Here is a 21,679-nt window from a genome sequence, read left to right on the forward strand (position 1 = left end):
TTCTGGAGTGTCTGAAGACAGCTACAGTGTACTTACATATAATAAATAAAATAAATCTTTCAAAAAAAAATAAAGACAATGAGAGGGCTGTGGGTATAGCTCACTGGTAAAGCATGCACATGGACATACATCTGACCATTCTGGGGTGATAGAGTAGGCTTCGAACTAAGTTCAGTGACAGACTGTTTGCCTAGCATGTGTGAGGCACTCTAGGTTCAAGTTCTAGAACTGCAAGGGCTAGATCGGCCGTGGATATACAGATTAGTGATAAGAGCAAGCTGCTTACCAAGAAGCCCTGTGTTAAATCAGCATGGGAGTGAAGAGAAGAAAGAAAATGTCAATTTTCATGATGCTTTTAACATCTAATTCTACCCCTAATTAGAAACCAGACTATGGCGAGTAACTACTGTCTCTATGACAAAATACCAGCGACAAACAGCTTAAAAGAAGGGAAAGTTTCTTTTGACTCACAGTTCCAAAAGTTTCAGTCCATGGCCAACTGGCTCTGTTCCTTCCAACCTACGGCAAAAAAGAAATCAGCATGGCAGAGAGAACAAGGTAGAGTGCTGCTCATGAAGAAAACAGGGGGAAGGGGGTCACAGCCACAGTGCCCCCTCAAGGCTCCATCCTCAGCATCCTAAAAAAAAAGAAGAGGGAGAGAGAAAGAGAGAGAGAGAGAGAGAGAGAGAGAGAGAGAGAGAGAGAGCCATCTCCAAAGAATCCCCATGTCAAAGCAGGAAACAAAGCTTCAAACAAATGAACCTTCAAAAGACACTTAAAAATCCAATCCTAACTTGGGTATGGTGGGCCACCCCTTTAATTCTAGGCTTCAAGAGGCATAGATAGGCAGAGCTCTATGAATCCAATGCCAGCCTGTTCTACAGAGTGAGGTCTGAGATAGGCAGGACTAGAAAGAAACCCTCTCTCAAAAGAAACAAAACAACACTAACAATTCCAATCCTATTATTCCAGTGTTGTGCGTTCACTGTATGTAGTCCTACTATGAGTAAATCCACAGTAACTTGAACTCAGGAATTTAAGACTAGTCTGGGCAACACAGCACAATACCATTGGAGGATTAAAAAACAAGTGACAAAAAGAAAAGGAAAAAGAAAATCCAAACCTTAGAGCAGTGCTTCAGGGTCAAGGTATATATGTTTGAAAAACATATATATCTTTTTTGGAGATGGAAATGGCAACTCTTCTAGGTTTTGGGACAAAATTTCACAAGAGAATATGTCTAAGTTTCATACCAGATGCTCAATAAATGGCATCAAGTAATAAAAAGCTCATCTACCACATGACACGTGCATGAACGCATGTTATAGTAATTTCTTAATCCGGGCATTCAGGAGGCAGTTTACAGAGCAAGTTCCAGCCAGCTAAGGCTATGTAGTATAACACTGTCTCAAAACCAAAAGCAAACAAACAAAAACTTCATTTTAAAAGGCATCCATGCAAAGAAAGGGGAAAAGAGAAAGGGGAGAGCCATAGAGAATAAATTAGTTGGCTCCATGAGGCATATAAAAGAGCTCTTTCTGTATTCACATCCAGTCTGAAAATGCTTTCGTATTTTTTCAGATGGGTCTCATGTTACTGAGCCTGGCCTTGTTCTCCTACTCTTCGGGAAGTCAGTCCCCAAAAGCTGAGATCACAGGAGGGCACAACCATAGCCCGCACTGTCGATATACACTCCCCTCCCCCCCTTTTTAAAAATGATTTCCTTATTTTATTTTGTATACAGTGTTGTGAAATCATGTATGTCTGCATGCCAGAAAAGGACACCAGATCTCCTTCTAGATGTTATTAGTCACCATGTGGTTGGTGGGAACAGAACCAGGCTGGCCTCGAACTCAGAAATCTGCCTGCCTCAGCCTCCCAAGTGCTGGGATTAAAGGCATGTGCCACCACTGCCCGGCTCTCCAATGTACATTCTTGATCTTAATTTTCCTGGGAAGCAATGCAGGAAGAAACTGATTTCAATTTGTAGGATCCGTTGTAAAGGCAAGTACCATAGAAATAAAATGGGGAGAGGAGTTAACTTACACTGGCAATGGCCAAACTTCCTCAAAAGGCCAAATGGTAATACTTCAGGCTCTACAGGCCACATAGCTGGTACAATCACTCAGCTAGGCATTAGCACAAAAGACCACAGACAGTAATAAATGAAAATGGCTATGTTTCAATAAAACCTTCTATATCAAGCAGGAGCTTGGGAGCTGGTGGTTATAACTCGGTGGCAGAGCACCAAGATGAGCACTAGGTACATCCTCAACACAGAACCAAAGCAAAGCAAAGCAGATCAGGAGCTTCTGGTGCCCAGCTTCCGTTCCTTAGGAGCCATTTTAGCTCTTCTGGCCCTCAGCTTGGTGATCAGGTTGAGAAGCACATGATCTACCCAAACCATCTGAGGATATCTGTAGTGTCAACTGACTTGTGCTTAGAAACGGCACTTCTAAAACAAAAAGTGAGGACAAAAAGTGAGGCCTGTATTTCCCTACTTACTGCTTCGTCATTGAGAAGTACCCTCCTCTTTTCTTTTGAGGTCACTCACGCATAGGATCTGGCAAATGCTAAACCCTTTTTCAAAAATAGCTTCCCTAGAGCCAGAGATACAGTTCATTGGTAGAGGAATTGTTTACTAGTGTCAAAACCCCGTGTAGCACCCAAGAAAAAAAAAGCTGTTTGTAGTCTAGCCAAAAGAGGGGCATCGAAAAGATGCCCTACACCACCTGTGATTTTTCCACTCACCTAGGTCAGCCATCATGTCGTGAAGAGACAGTGGCAGCTGTTAACAGAGGCAAAGATGGGCAGGTTCGTGCATACGTGTAGTTACTCCCAGTATTCAGGAGATGGTAGCAGGAAAAGACTAACTTTGCAGCCACATTGTGTTAATACTCCAGGCAACAGGGACTGTCAAGTTTAAAAAATAAACAGAAAAAAAAAACAGTAGAAAGAAGGAAGCGAGGAAACCAGAAGACACTCCCTCCGTTATTAACTCAGGCACCTGCTGCTGTTGTTTTGAGACAGGAAGATTGCTATGTAGACTATGAGAGCCTCAAACTGGTAACCTTCCTACTTCAGTCCTGCTGGGATTACAGGCAGGAGCCACTATGCTTGGCTAACTTTATTCAATGTAATTTTTCAAATCATAAAGGGAAAAATCCAATTTAATATATATGCTCTATTATACATATAGTATATCTCTCTCTCTCTTTTTTAACCCACAAAAAGGAAAGTCCCATAAGGGCACGGCTTTCTTTTTCTTTCTTTTTTTAAAAAGACTTATTTATTTATTTAATGTATATGAGTACTCTGTCTGCACGTATACTTGTGTGCCAGAAGATAACATCAGATCCCTTACAGATGGTTGTGAGCTACTATGAGGTTGCTGGGAATTGAACTGAGGACTTCTGGAAGAACAGCCAGTGGTCTTAACCACTGAGCCATCTCTCCAGCCCCATGGGCAGGGCTTTGATAACACCTAAAATAATCTCAGGTAACCACATACTATCTATTGAAGAAGGATGGAAATGCCACATGGAACCACTTTCCTTTTGTTTCAAAATGAGAAACCTCACCCAAAAGTATTGACATCTTACCCAGACTTTCAACTGTCTCCCAAGGTTTCCATGGAAACAATGATTATCCTCATGTGTTGTAGAATCTGAGCAGAAAACTTCAGTATAAGTAAGGGACAGATTCGACAAATGACAAAATTCCAACTTCCCAGCAATCTGTATGTGGAACAACCATCCCAGATGATTTGTTATGTAACAAATAATATTTTATATAAAGTACCATCATCAGAAAAAGTATGATCTTGGAATCTGTTATACTCCAAGAGTAAGCTCAGGCTTTTACCAGGGATAGGGAGACTGAGGCAGAAGGACTGCTACGTCTTAGACCAGCCTGCACTACATATTGAGATCCTAATACAGACACAGACACACACAATCTTTAATAAAAATCTTTTAGCAGAGAATATACCATTTCTAGATTGAATCAAATCTATCTTCTACTAGACAATTTCCAATTTCTCCATGTATAAATGTCTCACACGAGGAAAGGGAGGGTAAGCTATTTCAATGTGCTTCCAGACAATGGGTAACTGGGGAGTAATTGTTTGATGCTTAGTGAAGACCTCATTTCTGGTCTGCTCTCATTAACTGAGCAAGCCAAGTAGAGTCACTGAGTCACTTACCAAGATTTTATCGTGATTTGAAAATTATATTCTTTAATAACCTCACAGAATCAAAAGAGTTCAGTTTATCTCTTCAAAAGCGGCATAATTTCTGACAATATTATCTGGAGATAGGGAAAAGAAACAAATCGACAATGAATAGTCAAGGTTGAAACCCAATGTTAGTTTTATTTTCCTCCTTTGGCTTCTAGACATCTAAATCTATCACAGATTCCCCACTTTTCCTCCCTCCTTCCCCTGTCTCAAGGGTAGTCTGAAACCTTGACTTATTCCCTGGCACAAGGAAATACATACATAAATCTAATATTTATAACTAAAAGCAGTACATTTTTTAAAAAGAATTATTTATTTATGCATGAGTACACTGTCAGTGTCTTCAGACACACCAGAAGACGGCATCAGATCCCATTACAGATGGTTGAGCCACCACCATGTGGTTGATGGGATTTGAACTCAGGACCTCTGAAAGAGCAGTCAGTGCTCTTAACCACTGAGCCACCCCTCCAGGCCTATATTTTTACTCTCACCATCCAAACTTTTGCATTAAAAATTGTATCTTTTCATATTTTCATGCATGTGTAGAGTAATTTTGATCACATTCCCCAATTACCTTTTCATCTCTTCCATAGTCCCTGTACTCCTTTCCAAAGAAGCCCCTCTTCTTTTCATATTTGTTTGTATTGTAGAAAGGCTAGGTGGCATAGGCCTACAATCCCAGCACTCCAGAGACTGAGGCAGGACTGTGTAGGATGCCATATGATGCAATTCTGTCTCCAAAAAGGAAAGAAAAAAGGCCGAAAGGCTGAGGACTGAGATCGGGGGTAGACTGCCTGCCAAGCACACATCAGTCTTGAGTTGGGCTCCCAGCACTATAAAAAGATAAGAAGAAATTAATCTGGGTAGAGAAGTACATAGTAACTACACCAAACTGTCAAATGTCTATGAGCTCTATAATCTTTCCTCTGAGGCTTCAGTAGCCCTATCTTTGAACTGGAGACAAATATGACTCCTTGGTGAGCGTTCTATAAATCCATATTCGTGACAAAAACAGCACAACAGAACACATAATGGTACATATAAACTTTTAATTGCATAGAAGGCTAAGGCAAAAGGACTGAAAGTCCGAAGGCCAGCCAAAGCAACCCTATCTCAGGAACAAAAAGAGAGTCCCAAATCTTCAACTAGTTATCATTAGACAGTATATGATTCACAAAACTGGGCTCTGGACCAAGCACTACCATTTACAATTCCATCACCTTGGCAGTTTATAGTAAGTGAAAAACAGCAGCTGCTGTTATCAGCAATGGCTAGTATCCTACCTCCAAGACGCTGAGTTGATTGAATAACTGGAAGGTGAGATGTCAAAGGAGAAAGAACCCCAATCGTACCCATGGTTCTAAGAAGGCATCGTATGGCATGTTTACAGCATTTCAGCTGCTTAACGTAAGAAGTAACCCTCAAATCCAGCAATTCAACAGTGACCCAAACCTGTTATAGCTATTGGTAGCACCAGCCAAAACTGCTCAGTTTTCTGTTTTTTCTTGAGGAAAGCTCTTCTCAGCTTAAACCTCACAAAGGACAAGAAGCAGATTCCCAGGGCTTAACTTGCCTACTGCCATTCACCACCCACTATTCACACCACGCACTACCTGCTCTCTAATCTACTAGTGGGCACGGAACCTCAAGTCAAAGCTCTCTCACCATAGGTGGAGAAAGTCTGCAGCCTCAGCGATAGGAAACTAAAGCTGATATATATATATCATATATGTATATTGGACAAGAGCAAGAGAGATGGCTGAGAGGTTAAGAGCACTGTCTGCTCTTCCAGAGATCCTGAGTTCAATTCCCAGAAACCACATGGTGGCTCACAACCATCTGTAATGGGATACAATGCCCTCTTCTGATGTGTCGAGACAGCAAAAGTGTACTCCTATATAGTAATCTTGCCAGGCGTGGTGGCGCACGCCTATAATCCCAGCACTTGGGAGGCAGAGGCAGGTGGATCTCTGAGTTCGAGGCTAGTCTGGTCTACAGAATGAGTTCCAGGACAGCCAGGGCTACACAGAGAAAAACCCTGTCTTGAAAAACCAAAAAATTTTAAAAAATTAAAAAAAAAACCCCGAAAACACAAGAGCAAGATCTATGTAGCCACAAGCAGCTGCTGCCACTCCTGATAATACCATGTTTAATCTGGAGAGCCAAGGGTGAGAGAAAGAATGTTGACATGACCTAATAGGGCAATGAATGTTAAGTATAAACTGTAGGCTGTAAAATGCCCATACTTGCCCACTGGGCAGTGCCTTTCTCTGAAAGCCACGAACTTCTTTCCAACGCATTCTTCTGTCATGCTCCAAGCCAGCTCTTTTCCAAAATTAATTTCGTCAGCTTCCAAGTTCTGCAATCATCTTTATTTACTCCACTTCTGTTGAAGTCACTGCATTGAAGAGAAAGAGCCTTAAGTCAGATGCAAGGATGCTAAAGTCTTAAATACTGCATCACCCTACAAATATGTATACTTGAGTCCCCCAGAGTGCAGGGCCCTGAGTTGATAAGATACCTAGTACCATACCACCAAATCATAATAAGACCTCAACACAGTGGGAGTACTATCTGAGGATCTGGGTCAGAGTACCATGCTGAATGTGTAAGGCCTTGCTCAACCCCTTGTAAAATAAGACAAAATAGATCACAAGTCTATAACTAATGGGCAAATCCAAAGCCATCCAAAAGGTCCACGACATAGAGTCTATTTTTCCTAACTACTTTCATGTATAGGTACAAATAGGAGCTCTGATTCTATAAAAATTACATCAACTATTTATTATTCTGTAGTCATTTCCTTAAATTACTATAATGTAGTCGAAGTTAATATTCATCTGAGACATTTTCTTTGTTTTGAGATGGTCTTCCGTAACCCAGATTAGCCTTAAACTCTATGGAGCGAAGATGACTCCACTCCAGATTATGCTGCCATCCCCTTCCCAGGTGCTAGGATGACAGGCACGGACCACCATGCTTTGATTGCCCTTTGAATTGATTTTGTTATAGAAATAACACCCTTTTCTCACTCAGTAAGAGATCACTTCAGATACTTTGAGATTAATAAAGGAAAAGCTCTTTAATACCACTTGCTCAAAGAAGAGAGGCCTTGAAAAGAAAAAGGTATATCCGCCTTAAACCTTTCTTATGTCCCAGAGCCCACATTACTTTTAACAATAACCAAAGCCTGGAGATTTAGTCTGGCCACTGAAATGGGAGATTTATAAAGCAATGATAATGCCAGAATTATTTCTGGGTTTTGTTTGTTTGTTTGTTTTCCTTCTTTTGGTTTTGTTCAGGCTGGCTTCAAACTAAAAAGGTCTGCCTGCCTTTGCCTCCTCAGTGCTGGTACTAAAGGTGTGCACCACCACAACCAGGCTAGCCAGAATTATTTAAGCACAGCAATATTGTTCTTTTCAAATAGTTGTTACCCAGGGTGATCTTTCCATCTGGCATAATTATGCTCCTGCTCCCACAAAAAGAAAACCCAAGAACTTTCTAGCAAGCCAGAACTTAACTTTGGTTGCGATCCTGTACTGCCCCCTTGGAGTTGCTAGAGGAATTCCCTGGGAATGGGCTTAATGGCTGGTTTTAAGCCCCAATTGTCTCCTTTGGTTATGTGAATGTGCCTAAAGGGGGTCAATCCTGGTGGATAAACAATCATTTACATCCTAGCATCCTAAAGGCCATCTAACTTCGGATCTTTGTGGAGCTTTAAAAGCGGACCTCCATTCGCTAATTCTACTTTTTGTGATTAGATGTCTCCTAAGCAAATCTAACAGCAAATTCCTTATAACATTAACTTTATTACTTTTAGAGTTTCTTCTACATTCATTCATTTATCCATTCATTTACTTTTTGAGACAGGATCTCAATAATGTAGTCTTTGGCTAGTCTGGATCTTGCTACATAGACCACACTGGTCTTGAACTTCTACAGATCTACCTGCCTCTGCCTCCTGAGTGTTGAGAATATTTTTATTTTCAGCGGCTTTGTCATTGTACATGAATACATCAAGTTTTATTTAATAACTTCCTACGCGTGAACAGATATTTCCCATTACTTACGGCTATCAAATCTGTGAACATGCCCATCCTTAAAACTTTTTATATATCCCTAAATACATACTTCGGCATATATACCCTGCAATGAATATAAATCTTTATTTCCAAGGGAAATTTAAAAAGGGGACTATGATGTGGATTCTGCCCTTCCACTTAAATTAATATAACAAACACAGAGGTAACCAGAGTTCAAGATAAAAATAAACAGCCATCTTGCTTGGGCTTTGTTTATTTGTTATTTTTCTTTTCTTTTTTTTCTCCCGAGACAGCTTCTGTGTAGCCCTGGCTGTCCTGGAACTCACTCTGTAAACCAGGCTGGCCTTGAACTCAGAAATCCGCCTGCCTCTGCCTCCCAAGTGCTAGGATTGCCTGGCTGTTTGTTTGTTGTTTTTCAACCTGGGCTTCTCTATGTAGCCCCAAGCCGTTCTGCTTACACCCCACAGCGATTCCCTACATGGGAGTAAAGACCCCACAGTGGGATTTTTGTCCTCTTTTCTAATTTATCCAATTGACTAAAGGAAAACTACAAGCATTGTGAATGTAAAGTCCTGATCACTGGAATTCAAAGTTATGCTAATGCTAATTCTACCTTCATTGGTATTTCAACTTTTCCTTTTGTTGTAGACACTTAGCCAGCACAAAGTATTTGAGGCAGAGTAGGATGGGGCCTGCCTAGAGTACTAGGCCTGGCTTTACAGCTTCCCTTCCTCTTATGATTTTCAGCAAACAATGAGCAGAAGCCATGCTTTCAAAAGCTAAATGGTTGTATTTAGGTAGGCTGTGCTAATTAATATTCATCTCAGCATGGAAAATATATGAGAAAAAAATTAAAAAGAAGCTGTTTTTTTGCACCCTGATAAATCAGATACAAATGAAATGAAAATGAACTTTTTTTTTAAAGCCCATCAGGAATGAATAAGATAAAGCAAATACAGTAAAATGTCCCCAACAAATCTAGGTATGAGGAATTCTACATGGGTACTTGAAAATAGTTTGAAAAATAAATCTGTAAGGTCCGTCCCACCTTTTCACCTCCAGAAAGAGCTCATCACAGAAGTAACCTCCATTTTGGGTTTCTTTCGGTTCAGGGAACGAGACTGAGCAAGCCTTTATAACCCTGGCCCAGATCTTCGCTCTAAGCCCCATTAGGGTGGGGTTTTGCTGTTTTTAATGCTTGCTTTGGTGAGAACGGGCCTTGTTCTGTACCCTGAGGCAGAGTTGGTTTTATTTCATTTCAGTTTCTTTCGTTTTACTTTTCAGTGTAGCAAAATGAATCACAACAAACTCTTTTTTTGGGGTGGGGGGTGTTTTGGTTTTTCAAGACAGGGTATGAGAGAGAGAGAGAGGCAGGCAGGCAGGCAGACAGACAGGAGGGAGGGAGGGAGGGAGGGAGAGAGGGAGGGAGGAAGAGAGGGAGGGAGGGAGGGAATATGCATGTAGAGGTCAGAGGCTAACTTTGAGGAGTCAGGTCTCTCCTTCCAGGGATCTGAGGACTGAATTGAGGTTGTCAGACTTGAGCAATAAGGGCCACTGCTGCTTCAGTTCATTTTGTTGTGATCTTAGCTGCTTTCAGCATTAGAGTAATTCTGGTCTTTTTTGTTTGTTTGTGTTTGTTTTTTTCGAGACAGGTTTCTCTGTGTAGTTCTGGCTGTCCTGGAACTCACTCTGTAGACCAGGCTGGCCTCGAACTCAGAAATCCGCCTGCCTCTGCCTCCCAAGTGCTGGGATCACAACAAACTCTTAGGCTGACTACCAAAACAGTGCTTTTGCTCTAAACTCAGTACTATTCCAGCTGGCTAGCAGAATAAATCTGAGTGAGTAACTTCACACACCTGCTTTCTCTCCTAACATACCCGCTCTGGTCTCTCTTCTGCCTCCACTCCCAGTGGACACCAACTGCTCCTGTGCCACGGATAAATCCTGTTCTTGCACCAGTTCCTGCAAGAAGAATTGCTGCTAGAAGTGTGTCCAGGGTTGTCTGTACAAAGAAGCTTTGTTGCTGCATCTGAAGGGAACAGAAACATTATTCTGTTACAGATAATAGAAAAACAAAAGTTTGAGGCTAGCCTGGTCTACAGAGTGAGTTCCAGGACAGCCAGTCTCAAAAAAAAAAAAAAAAAAAAGAAAAGAAAAGAAAACAAAAACACCCAAAACAACTAGGTTCTGGTTTTTTTGTTTTGTTTTGTTTTTTGTTTTCATTACAACCCTGACCCCATTCTCCACAACCATTTCTAAAACATGCAACTGCTAATACGTGTTGACTTGATTTAAAACGAAATGAGCGCATTAAAAAAAGTTAGGGGCGGGTGGGCAGTGGGACCAGCCTGGTCTACAGAGCAAGTTCCAGAACAGCCCTAACTACACTGAGAAACTTTATCACAAAACATAACCAAGTTAAAAAAAATCAAAGTTAGGAGCTGGAGAGATGGCTTTGGTAGTTAGGAGCAGTGGCTGCTCTTGCTAGCAATTCCAGGTCCAGGGGATTCCAGTACATTTCTTAGTGTCATCGGGCTCCTCACGAACATGGTACACACACCCCTATAGGCAAAACACCAATACACATAAAAATAAAGGTTAAAAACAAAATTAGTAGTAATTAATTGCCAGGTACAGTGCCCATGCCTGCAATCCCAGCACTCTGAAGGCTGAGACAGGAGGATCGGGAGTTTGGTCAAAGGCAGACTGGCCTACCTCAGACACTAGCTCAGAAGTGGAAATTCTTTTTTTTTAAAAGGGAGCGGGGAACGATAGCAGAGGAGTTGGTAAACTGTTCAGTTAACGTTCAGAAAGTACTAGATTACATCAGTAGCCTGAAGGTCTGATCTGAAGAGAGAGTTCCAGAACAGCCAAGGCTACACAGAGAAACCCTGTCTGAAAAAAAAAAAAAATCAACAACAGCAATAACAAAAAACAAACATACAAACAAAACCCTTGCAAAAGTAATAAGGAATAGCCGGGCGTGGTGGCGCACGCCTTTAATCCCAGCACTCGGGAGGCAGAGGCAGGCGGATTTCTGAGTTCGAGGCCAGCCTGGTCTACAAAGTGAGTGCCAGGACAGCCAGGGCTACACAGAGAAACCCTGTCTCGAAAAACCAAAAAAAAAAAAAAAAAAAAAAAAGTAATAAGGAGTTTCTTTCTTTTTCCTTTTGGATGGGGGGTGGGAGGTGTGGATGGAGGGTTTACTCCTGTATCCCAGGCTAGCTTCAAACCCATGCTGATCCTCCAGCCTCAACTTTCCTGTGCTGTGATTACCACCTGCTGCTTAATGAGTTTCTAAATGGTAAAAGGACCCCTGGTGAACGAAGTGGGTAAATGCAAAAGCTTTGCCAAAGCAGTCGGAGCCAAAAATGTTAAGGAATGAGTATGACACAAAAATAGTAACAAAAATAGGGGTCCCCGGGGCTGCATGGCTTTATATATTTAAAGGGTGTCTCCAGTAACAGTGGCGGTGGCATAGGTTGAATGAGAAATGAAAACAAGGAAAAAGAGCCATTTGGCAAACACTGGGCCGTGAGGCTGAGTTGAAATCTAGCATCCAGGCTCCATCATGAAAATAAATGTCTGGCGTGCGGCACGATCCCGTGGGAGCTTCAGGCGTGGGGTGGAGCATGTCCGGGCGAGGCAAGCAGGGTGGCAGGTGCACGCCAAGGCCTAGTTGCGCTCGTGGTGCACGCACGGGCCTGCAGTTCCTCCCCAAGAAGGAAGTTTCCCTATTGACTGCGTTCACAGATTGATGTGCATGGGCAGCTACGAAGAGCGCAAGGGCACGGGGGCGCCCGTGTACCTGGCAGCCGAGATCTTGGAGCCAGCGGGCAATGCGGCGTGCAAAAAGATGCTCACCATTCTGTGCCATCTGCAGCTAGCTGTCCATCCACCTCAAGGAGGAGCGCAAGAAGATGCTGGGTGTGTCTGCAGCCAATAAAATCTGTGAAAAGAGTTTAAAAAAAGAAAGAAAGTAAATGTCAGCCGTTCCAACAATGGAAATGTGCAAATACCAAGGCCAGAGATGCAGACACAAAACCAGAACTGTCTCTTGAAAAATCCCCGAGAAAATAATTAATTAGAAAGAAATAGAAAGTGTCTGACCATTTTCAATAACATGGTCAAGAACCTCCTGTAGAGGCGAAAAAAACCAAAAACCAAAACCAACCAACCAAAACAAAACAAAACAGAAAAAGAACCTGTAGAGGTGACTTTACCAGGCACACAGATGCTTGCTGATGGACTAATTATTACTAATCCAATAAAGATTTACAGAGGCCTACTAATATGCCAGAATGAGCTTTGAAAAGTAAACTTCCCCTACCCTTATAGCAAAGCGGCTATGTACCCTGACAGCATACAGTCTGACTAAATACAGGTTGTATTAAACTGGCTGATGTAAAATTTCTTCCCGGGCTGTAACAACTGGAGAAGGGGGTGGGGGAGGGATATAAAGGGTTAAATGCTTTAATGGAGGAGGAGGCATTTCAAACTATTCCAAATTTCCCTTAATTTTGGATCCTAGTTATATTGAAGAAGCAGCTGCTGGCATGGGGTAGAATGCTTCAGACCAGCACAGAGCTCCAAAAAGAATGTTTTCCATCAACTTTCTGTAAAGCATGACCCCACCCTAACTTCTCAGTATATCCAACCCACTACATACAAGCCTAATTTAATACTATCTACAGCTAGAAAAATACTGGAAAATAAGAGGTTGCAACCAACTAGGTTAAAGTCACCGTAACGATGTAGTTGAAAGCAGTTAAACTCACTCGGCACCTTTATACCCCCAGATCTACAGCCTACTCTGATTTTTAAAAAGTTTCACTTGCTAGGTCTATAATCCTAGTACGTGGGACTCTGAGGCAGAACGATCCCTACAACTGGCAGCAAGCCAGCATTAAATAGGGAGCATCAGACCAGCCTGAGCCACGCTAAGTGAGACTGTTTCAGAAATATGTAAAAATAAAAACAAAAACAAACGTAGCAATGCCACCAGCACCGGAGAAGTGGAAGCAGTAGGACCAGACAACCAGACATTCAATGGTCAAGCTAAAATACGTAAGATAACACGTATATAACATACACACACACACACACACACACACACACACACACACACACACGGACGGACGGACATAAAGTAGGACCAGACATTCAATGGTCATGCTAAAATAAAGACACACACAGGGACGGACAGACGTAATGCGCACGCACAGGGAGAAAGACTAAGAAATGCAATAGATGAAACATACAACATATGGAATAAAAATAAGCTAGACCACTGTATCTAGTAAGCCTAACTAAACAAAGCGTATATGGATCAGGACCAACTAGTTTCAGTAATTAAAGAATACTGGCCACCCTTCCCACAAATTCTGAGAACATCTGATTAGTTTGTATTTTAAGCATTTTCACTCCCGCTTCAAAACTGGGCAACAGTAATAGTCTCTTTAAGGAGAGATTACCACTATAAAAATTTATTTGTGAGTCCCAACATCTGGCACAGCTTCAGCAGCATGTGCTGCAAGGAGCACCCCAGCTCCGGGAGGCCCCCCCCAACCCCCCCCCTCCAAGTCCCGACCTTACCGCGGTGCGTCACTTCCTTCTCTGCCACCCGCGCTAGCGCGCGCGAGGCGCGGGAAAAAGCTTCCTCCAGGCGGCGGCTGCGGGGGGGGGGAACGGGGACGGGCGGGCGACGTGCTGGCTCAGCCGGCGTACTACCTGACACTACATTTCCCGAGAGGCCGTAGATGCGATGTCACCCGGAAATGGATCCTAGCCCTTACACGCGCGTGTGAGGCGAGCGGGCTGGAACCAACAAAATGGTTGAGCACCCCACCAGGGATCTTTAGGGCCACAGTTTGCTAGCAGAGCAAATTTCCGGCTTTAAACCAGAATCAGATGAGCACAGCATTTATGATGTGAAGACCTTTAAGATCAAGCTTTGTCCTTGCGTGCACAGGAAGATGGAAGTCAGTCCTAGAGACTTCAGCAGCCCCACCCCCAGAACCTCAAAAGGAGCCCGCGGGGGCGGGGGGGGGCGGGGGAGGGATGCCAGAGAACAAAGCGTTACTTTCACGTGGTCAGTACTGACCCTCCGAATTCCATCTTCCGGGAAGGGTCTTTAAACTTGAAACGATCCAGAATAACTAGTGGCAGCATCTGACATGTATTTCCTGACTAAATTTGTATATTTTAATGTAGACAAGTTGAGGATAATGTTTAAGCATTTTGAAAGATCAGCAGTGCCTAGTATTGCACACCCATAGTTCTGCACGGCTTTTTAAAAAAATGCTCCTAACCCAGATCATCCAGCAGTAAAAGATGTATCATCTAGACTTTTGCACGACTTTTAAAGCAATGGCTCTCTGCTTTTATTGATTTTTACTAACTTTCCCTATCGTGGTTTAATGGTAAAACATTGTCAATAAAGGCAGTTCTCAGGAAAGATGGGTTTTTCCGCTTTGGGATTTTTGTTGTTTTGAGTGGGGAGGTACTTCTTAATTGACCTCCTTTCTTCACTTTCCGGTGCTCTAGTTGTATGTCTTAAAAGCATTTCACCAGTTCTTTACAATATTCTCTCTAGGCAGCTCTAAGTAGTGAATATTGAAGAGATAAGCAGGTGTGACTGAACTCAAACTGGCACATTAAACACCACAGCCCTTACTGTCAAGTGTGGACTCCTCCCTTCAAAACCAAAACTCTGGTAATGATTCCGGACAACTTGCCTGAAACAGCAAATCTTTTGGAGTAAATTTGTTATTCAGAAACAAACAAACAAAAAAAAGTTCTATGGTTGTTCCATAGAGGGTTTTTTTTTTTTTTGAAGGGGGGGTGTTTTTGGTTGTTTTTATGAGACAACTCCCAGCAATCCTCTGGCCTCGTTCTCTAGAGAGCGCTAGGATTATATAGGCATGCGCCACCAAGCTTGGTTTTAACACTTTTTCTTTTAAGGAAGGGGTTCATGCACGTCAGGTTAGACTTAAATGAATTAGGTAGCTAGGCACGGTCCTTATGTTTTCTTCCCGAGTGATGGGATTACAAACATGGGTACCATAGCTGATTTTATGCTGTGCTGGGGATCGAACCCATAGCTTTGTTCAGATTAGGCAAGAAAGTGCTCTACCAATTGAGCTAGCTGTCTTCCCACCGTTCACATCACATTTGAAGTAAGGCGGCCTAGGGTTTTTATTATCATTGTTGCATTTATTTGTGTGCATGTAGGCAGGTGCACATGGAGATGAGAATTTCAGGAGTTGGCTCTCATCCAACCCTGTGGATCTGGGTTTGAACTCAAGTGGTCAGGCTTTAGCTACTGAGCTGAAAGCTCTAGGCTGGTTCTAACAAACGACAATAATATATTACTGGCAGTATATACACTGAGACCCGGGTTTGGGGACCTACTTCACCTATGAGTTCATTATTTCATTTTAAAACAAGAACTGGAACTAGTGGTATACATTTGTAATGAAGGAGGAAGGCGTGGAGATCAGCAGTTTATATCATCCTGATGCCAGCCGGTCTCCAAACAAAATACATACATTGTTTTTCAAAATAATTTTTGCATATCATTCTTTTGCATATTAAGTGAGAAAAAATGGTGAAAAAATTAAGTCCTTAAATGACTAGGTGCAAAGTATGACATAATTTTCTGGAAAGCAATTACGACCAATATTTATTGCAATCTTTAATGAGTAGTTCTAATTCTGGACCTTGATGAAGAAAGAGAAAAACGACAACAACAACAACAACAACAAAAACCAGGGCAAACAGTAGGCCAAGGAGCCTGCCACACATGCCTAGTGACCAACCTGAGTTCAGTTCCTGAAACCCACATAATGACGTAAGACACCAACCTCAAAGTTGACATCTGACCTCCACACAACATGGCACATATGCCCCATCCCTGGAATAATAATAAGGTTTTTTTTTTTTTAAAAAAAAGAAACAGAAACAAAAGAATAAAAACAAAGATTTTGATTAAATAATTTACTAAAAAACTGCATAAAATATTTAACACATATGAAACCATGGAATGACAAATGTGGAAATAGACACATAATGTTAAACAGAAAATATAATGTGAACTATATCAACTATACAGAAGAACACAAAAAGAGAGAAAACTAGTGAACAATCTAGTTAACACTGTCTCTGGGTGATATTAGCTTTTTCCTCTGAATGGTTATCCACAGACAAAGCCACAGTGAGTATTTAGTCTGTTTGGAGACCTATTCAAATGTGAAGAATGGAAGAAAAAAAAATCTGACCACATGGTATCAAATCTATATTTCCCCAAGATTTAAAAAGACGGGATATCAAATAATAATAACATATAGTTATTTATCCATGTTATAGAAATCTGCGCAGTAGAATACTAAGGGGCAATAAACAGTAAAAGTTAACATTTCAACAGATATTAAGATATGAAATATTACATGAATAAAAATAAAACTGAAAAACATACAAAGAAAAATTTTAATTTCACCAATTAAAAACAAGGAAAAGCTGGGCAGTGGCGGCGCACACCTTTAATCCCAGCACTTGGGAGGCAGAGGCAGGCAAATTTATGAGTTCAAGGCCAGCCTGGTCAACAGAGTGAGTTCCAGGACAACCAGGGCTATACAGAGAAACCCTGCCTCACCACCCCCAAAAGGAAAAAACGTGCTGTTTCTTTTTTACACAATTTATCTAAAGCCATCAGGCAGACCTTCTGAGTAAACACTGGTACAATCTTTTGGGGAAGAATTTGGCAATTATTTGATCAAGTGATAAAATATTCATACCAGTTGATATAACAATTCCATGTAAATGAATCTAACTAAATAATTTTAACTAATATTTTTCTTATATTACCAACAAAAGCCAATCTTTATGAGTTAACATAAGACGTTATCAATAAAAGGTTTTCCAAAACGAATCTGTCTGCAGCAAGTGTGATTGCCTTGGACCTACTAATCAAGCAAATACAAGAGTGTGTCCAGCATCTTGCAGTCGGCCATTTTATACCCTCTGCAGAACAAAAAATACAGAAGACAACTGAACATTAAAGAAAGCCACCCCCATGGGTTCCACAGCAACAATGCACTTCTCTTCCATTTGGGTAACCAAATACTATGCACTGTGGTAAAAACAGACAACTGTCTCCTTTCTTAATGCTTTCCTTAAGGTTTATGGTTTTCCGACAAAAACTGAAAGAACTCTCTTAACTGTGTCCCTTCAATATAAGGGATAAGGCATGTCTAAGAACACAGAATTAAGCAGCAATAAAACCTGGAGAAATACCCAGCCTTGGCCATTTAATGGGCTATAAAACCTTAGAAAAATTAATCTGTGTTCCTCAAAGTTCTTATTTTTAATAAAATGAGTAATAGTTTATCTATTCCATAGGATTGTGGGGGCTACGAAATAAGTTAATGTGACCTGTATATTAATTAGTTGATAAACGGGCCCAGAGAATGAAACTGTAACAGCAAAAGATTGGCAGAATTAATAGAAAAGACATTTTAAACTTCTGTACCCTTTCCTATATCTAAATACTAAATTACTAGTTTTAAGCAATTAACTATTATAGATTTTCACTAGCCATCCTCAAAGGCACAACAGTCCTGCAGCCAAACAAAACTAAACAACCAACCTCCAATCTCCCACTTTTACGTCAGACCAAATGATGCAGAAAGTTCCACAGAAGAGAAAGGTGTGTGTGTGTGTTTGGGGGTGGAGGGGAAAACGTAAGCCCCGGGACACTTTCATATCACCACTGCCTTTACTTTTCAGGGTAATGACAATGACATGACTCTGCATATCAGAGTTTCAGGAGGTAGTTTGCTCAGATCTTAGGTTTCAACCAATGTAGTAAGCACTTAGAAACACAGCGAAATCCTCTCCCCTATGTTCTGTAGGGGAGAAAAACCCAAGGGTTTTTAACGCACTTCGCTGTGGTCACAACGTTCTGCTACTCTGGTGATATGAGTCTGCGGAGAGCCAAGCTCGGCCAGGATCTTTCGCATAGGCTTTGTCTGAATGTGGTTGGACTAGAAACGCAACATGCTGCGGAAGCAACCTTTCGCAGCCTCACTATTGCCTCTGCATTTTAAAATCCCATTATCAGACTGACCAGGGAGAGACTAAGATTCTGGAGTGATTTTTTTCTTTTCCAGTGGGTTTGGTCACATCCTCCACTCAGACTAATCTCTTCAACAACTAGAATGGGAGAACTGCATCTCTACGGGCACTCCCAGCCTAAAATGGCGATTTGAGCGAAGGACAACTTACCGAACCCCTCGCTATTTCGCAATCATAATTACCAGAACGTTCCGCGCCTCCCTCCCTTCCAGCCTAGCCACTGGCAACACGCACGCGCAGTTCTCGATCCCTAGTGTTAACCGAGCAACATGCTCCCTCTTACGCATGCGCACTTTCATTCCCGCGCAGAGGCCTTCTGCTTGCAGTGAGCATGCGTGATTTCACCTTCTCTCCTCTCTGCCCCACCCTCGCCTAAGGGGCCACGATCTCCCGTGCCAGCAGAGCCCTACCCCTCACGTCACGCTTTCTCAAGAGTACTTGAGCGCCACCACCTGGTGATATGGTTCCTCTTTTGGCATCCACGCAAAGAGCGCCTATCTTTACTATTCTCCCTTCTCGTGTATGATTATATATATAATATATATACGTACATGTATATATATTATATATATAATATATATAATCTCTGTGGCCACTGCGTTCTGCTACTCTGGTGAGATAACTGTGAGGAATATATATATACATATATGCGCATATATATGTATATATATATATTCATGCCGGGTGCATCTGCACGTGTTTCTCGCCAAAGTTATGCCCCAGTGTCTAAACCATATCATTAACAACATTCCTTAACAGGATTAACTGTGACAAACTAAGTTACACATGGAATTAAAAAAACGTCGTAGGCGATAAAGCATATCCCAAATCCAGATGGAATCCCTCAGCAGCCTAAGGGAGAGGCTACTTGGTAGACGGATTCCTTAATACAGTTAAAACCCCTCCAACCTAAAACCACTGAATCAGAGCCCGGCGTGGTGATTTACGCCAGTAATCCCAGTTTAAGCAGGAGAACGGCCGCGAGTTCGAGGCCTGCTGCTGTCAGTCTCAAACTACATTCACTCACCCCCAAGGAAAACAAAAAGCGGATGAAGCCTAATCCTAAAGACTCATCCTTTTGATTCACCCGTAGCAAATGAAGAACTCGAAAGTTTTTTTTTGTTTTGTTTTGTTTTAAATAGATGTCAAACAAAACAGTGATGCTCAGGTGCCTTAAACCTGCTTAGAGAGTCTAAAAATCTTTCATAATATTAAGTAATGCGCAACATCCTTTTGGAGGGCTGGGGATTCGTACTGGCCTCCAGTTCTCCCTCCCCTCAAAGGAGAATGCACAAATTAAGGATCTCCCTGACCCAAGTTCCCTCCTCCGCCCTCCATGTTACATTTTCGTCCTTCGTCGTTCCTTTACCTCCTGATGAAGCGAGTGTCGCAGTTAAAATTCTTACGGCTGGCAGTGCCTAGAGGGTGGAGGGAGCGGCGTCATAGAGAGCCGTGCCTGGGTGGCAGCAGCGATGACTTAACGGCGATGAACACCAGGTACGAACCTGCTATACTTGCGGCCGCGGCGCGGATGCCACGAACCCACAGCCTCTCCAGGAGCGCTGCGCTGTGCTGCAACGCATGCGCCGCGCTCCTCCCTCTCCTCAGAGCGCCCCTCTACAACTTACAGCAGCCCACTGAGTCCAGCACTCAGGTCCCTAATCCACACTTCTTTTCCTACCTCTGCTCACACCGGCGTCCACCACCCATCCTTTCCTCAGCCCCTTTTGTAGTCAATACGTCCCCATCCTTTTAAATTTACCATCACATCTCACTACTGTTATTATTCCCTTTCTGGCCCACCCTACAATTCTTGACCTTCTCTGCTTCTCTGGAGCTCTGCTAGGCTCCCTCATATTTCCTGATGTACCTAATATTCCAAGTGTTTCGAAAACTAACAAACCAACCAACCAACCACTGGCATGGTGATAAGTGCCTGTAATTCCAGCGATTTATAGACAACCTCACCTCCATGACAAATTCTAGGTCAGCTTGGGCCACAAAAGATTATGAAGAAAAAAAAAAAAACCAGCCTCCACCGAGCCGGGGGTTGGGGGAATTGAAATATATGTATGTAGATTTAATTGTGGGCCCAAGTTACAGAGACTGAGGAATAAGTCTTTTTCTAATACCTGGAACCAGAACTCTTGGGGCAGGCTATTTTCACTCTCAGCATGTTGTTTCCTGTGGGGAATCTTGAGTTTTAAGGGTCTCCTTAAGATCCACTCCCCCTTCTTATTCATCCCTGGATCTTGAAAGATCATCCGACTGGCTCCTGCCAGTCTATCTATCATTACATTGAAATGTGAATTTTCATGTAGAGCACCAAAGCACCAGAAGCATACAAGTAAAAAACAGTGGGGGAGGGGAGGAGGAAGACAAAGAAGAAAAAAGAGGAGGAGGAAGAAGGGAAGGAGGAGGAGGAGGAAAGGAAAAGCAGTCCCATGCCTGCATCTGAAACAAATATCATGATCAGAATAGAAGTAGAAGGCAGGGCCATTGGATATATTGCGACACCTACTGGACATATAGGTAACGTACATAAAAAAAACCCTCTGATGTTTCAGCTTTAGTAAGACATCCCCACTTTGACAATTTTTCTGAAAGAGCTTTTTCTTTGAGGGGGAAGGGAGTGTGATGGTAAAGCTCTTTTCAGTCCAATTTGAGCAATGGAAGAAGCCTTTAAATTAAGTTTACCCGGAGTTCACTACAAAAGTGTTAGCTCGCATCTCAGAACAAAGTTGTACTCATGCAGAATTAACAGGCTGTACTTACAAGCTCCAAACTGGGGCTGGAGAGATGGCTCAGTGGTTAAGAGCACTGACTGCTCTTCCAGAGGTCCTGAGTTCAATTCCCAGCAACTACATGGTGGCTCACAACCATCTGTAATGGGATCTGATGCCCTCTTCTGGTGTGTCTGAAGACAGTTCAGTGTACTTATATAAGTAAAAGTAAATAGATCTTTAAAAACAAAAAACAAAACAAAGTTCAAACTAAATTTTTCTTGTAAAACTAGCTTAGTTCCATCTGAAGATTCCATGTAAGAGAGTTTTTCTTGATTGCCACCAGGGGAAACAACATATTTGTACATCTGACAAACTGTAAACATAAATAGATATGTTAGAAATCATCTCTAGCCGGGCGTGGTGGCGCACGCCTTTAGTCCCAGCACTCGGGAGGCAGAGGCAGGCGGATTTCTGAGTTCGAGGCCAGCCTGGTCTACAAAGTGAGTGCCAGGACAGCCAGGGCTACACAGAGAAAC

The 21,679-nt window shown here is 42.2% G+C and overlaps 1 long non-coding RNA gene across 10 annotated transcripts in view; it reads right to left on the minus strand.

Moving 5' to 3' along the window:
• Positions 1–19,957, minus strand: part of LOC110287272 — a 52,390-nt gene extending 32,433 nt beyond the window's left edge. For 5 of the 10 annotated variants that reach the window (XR_003835679.1, XR_003835676.1, XR_003835681.1 and 2 more), the window contains exons 1-9: positions 19,787–19,957; positions 12,148–12,232; positions 10,140–10,312; positions 6,487–6,638; positions 4,815–5,073; positions 4,205–4,308; positions 3,603–3,737; positions 2,752–2,913; positions 472–519 (exon numbers count right to left, since the gene is read on the minus strand). This is a non-coding gene — a long non-coding RNA (uncharacterized LOC110287272). Of the gene's footprint in view, positions 1–286; positions 296–471; positions 520–2,751; positions 2,914–3,602; positions 3,738–4,204; positions 4,309–4,814; positions 5,074–6,486; positions 6,639–10,139; positions 10,313–12,147; positions 12,233–19,786 lie in introns of all 10 variants that reach the window. The other 5 variants (XR_003835684.1, XR_003835682.1, XR_003835685.1 and 2 more) reach the window with 4 other exon arrangements.
• Positions 19,958–21,679: the final 1,722 nt, after the last annotated feature.

The sequence above is a fragment of the Mus caroli genome, chromosome X, assembly GCF_900094665.2.
Source record: "Mus caroli chromosome X, CAROLI_EIJ_v1.1, whole genome shotgun sequence".
NCBI lineage: Eukaryota > Metazoa > Chordata > Mammalia > Rodentia > Muridae > Mus > Mus caroli.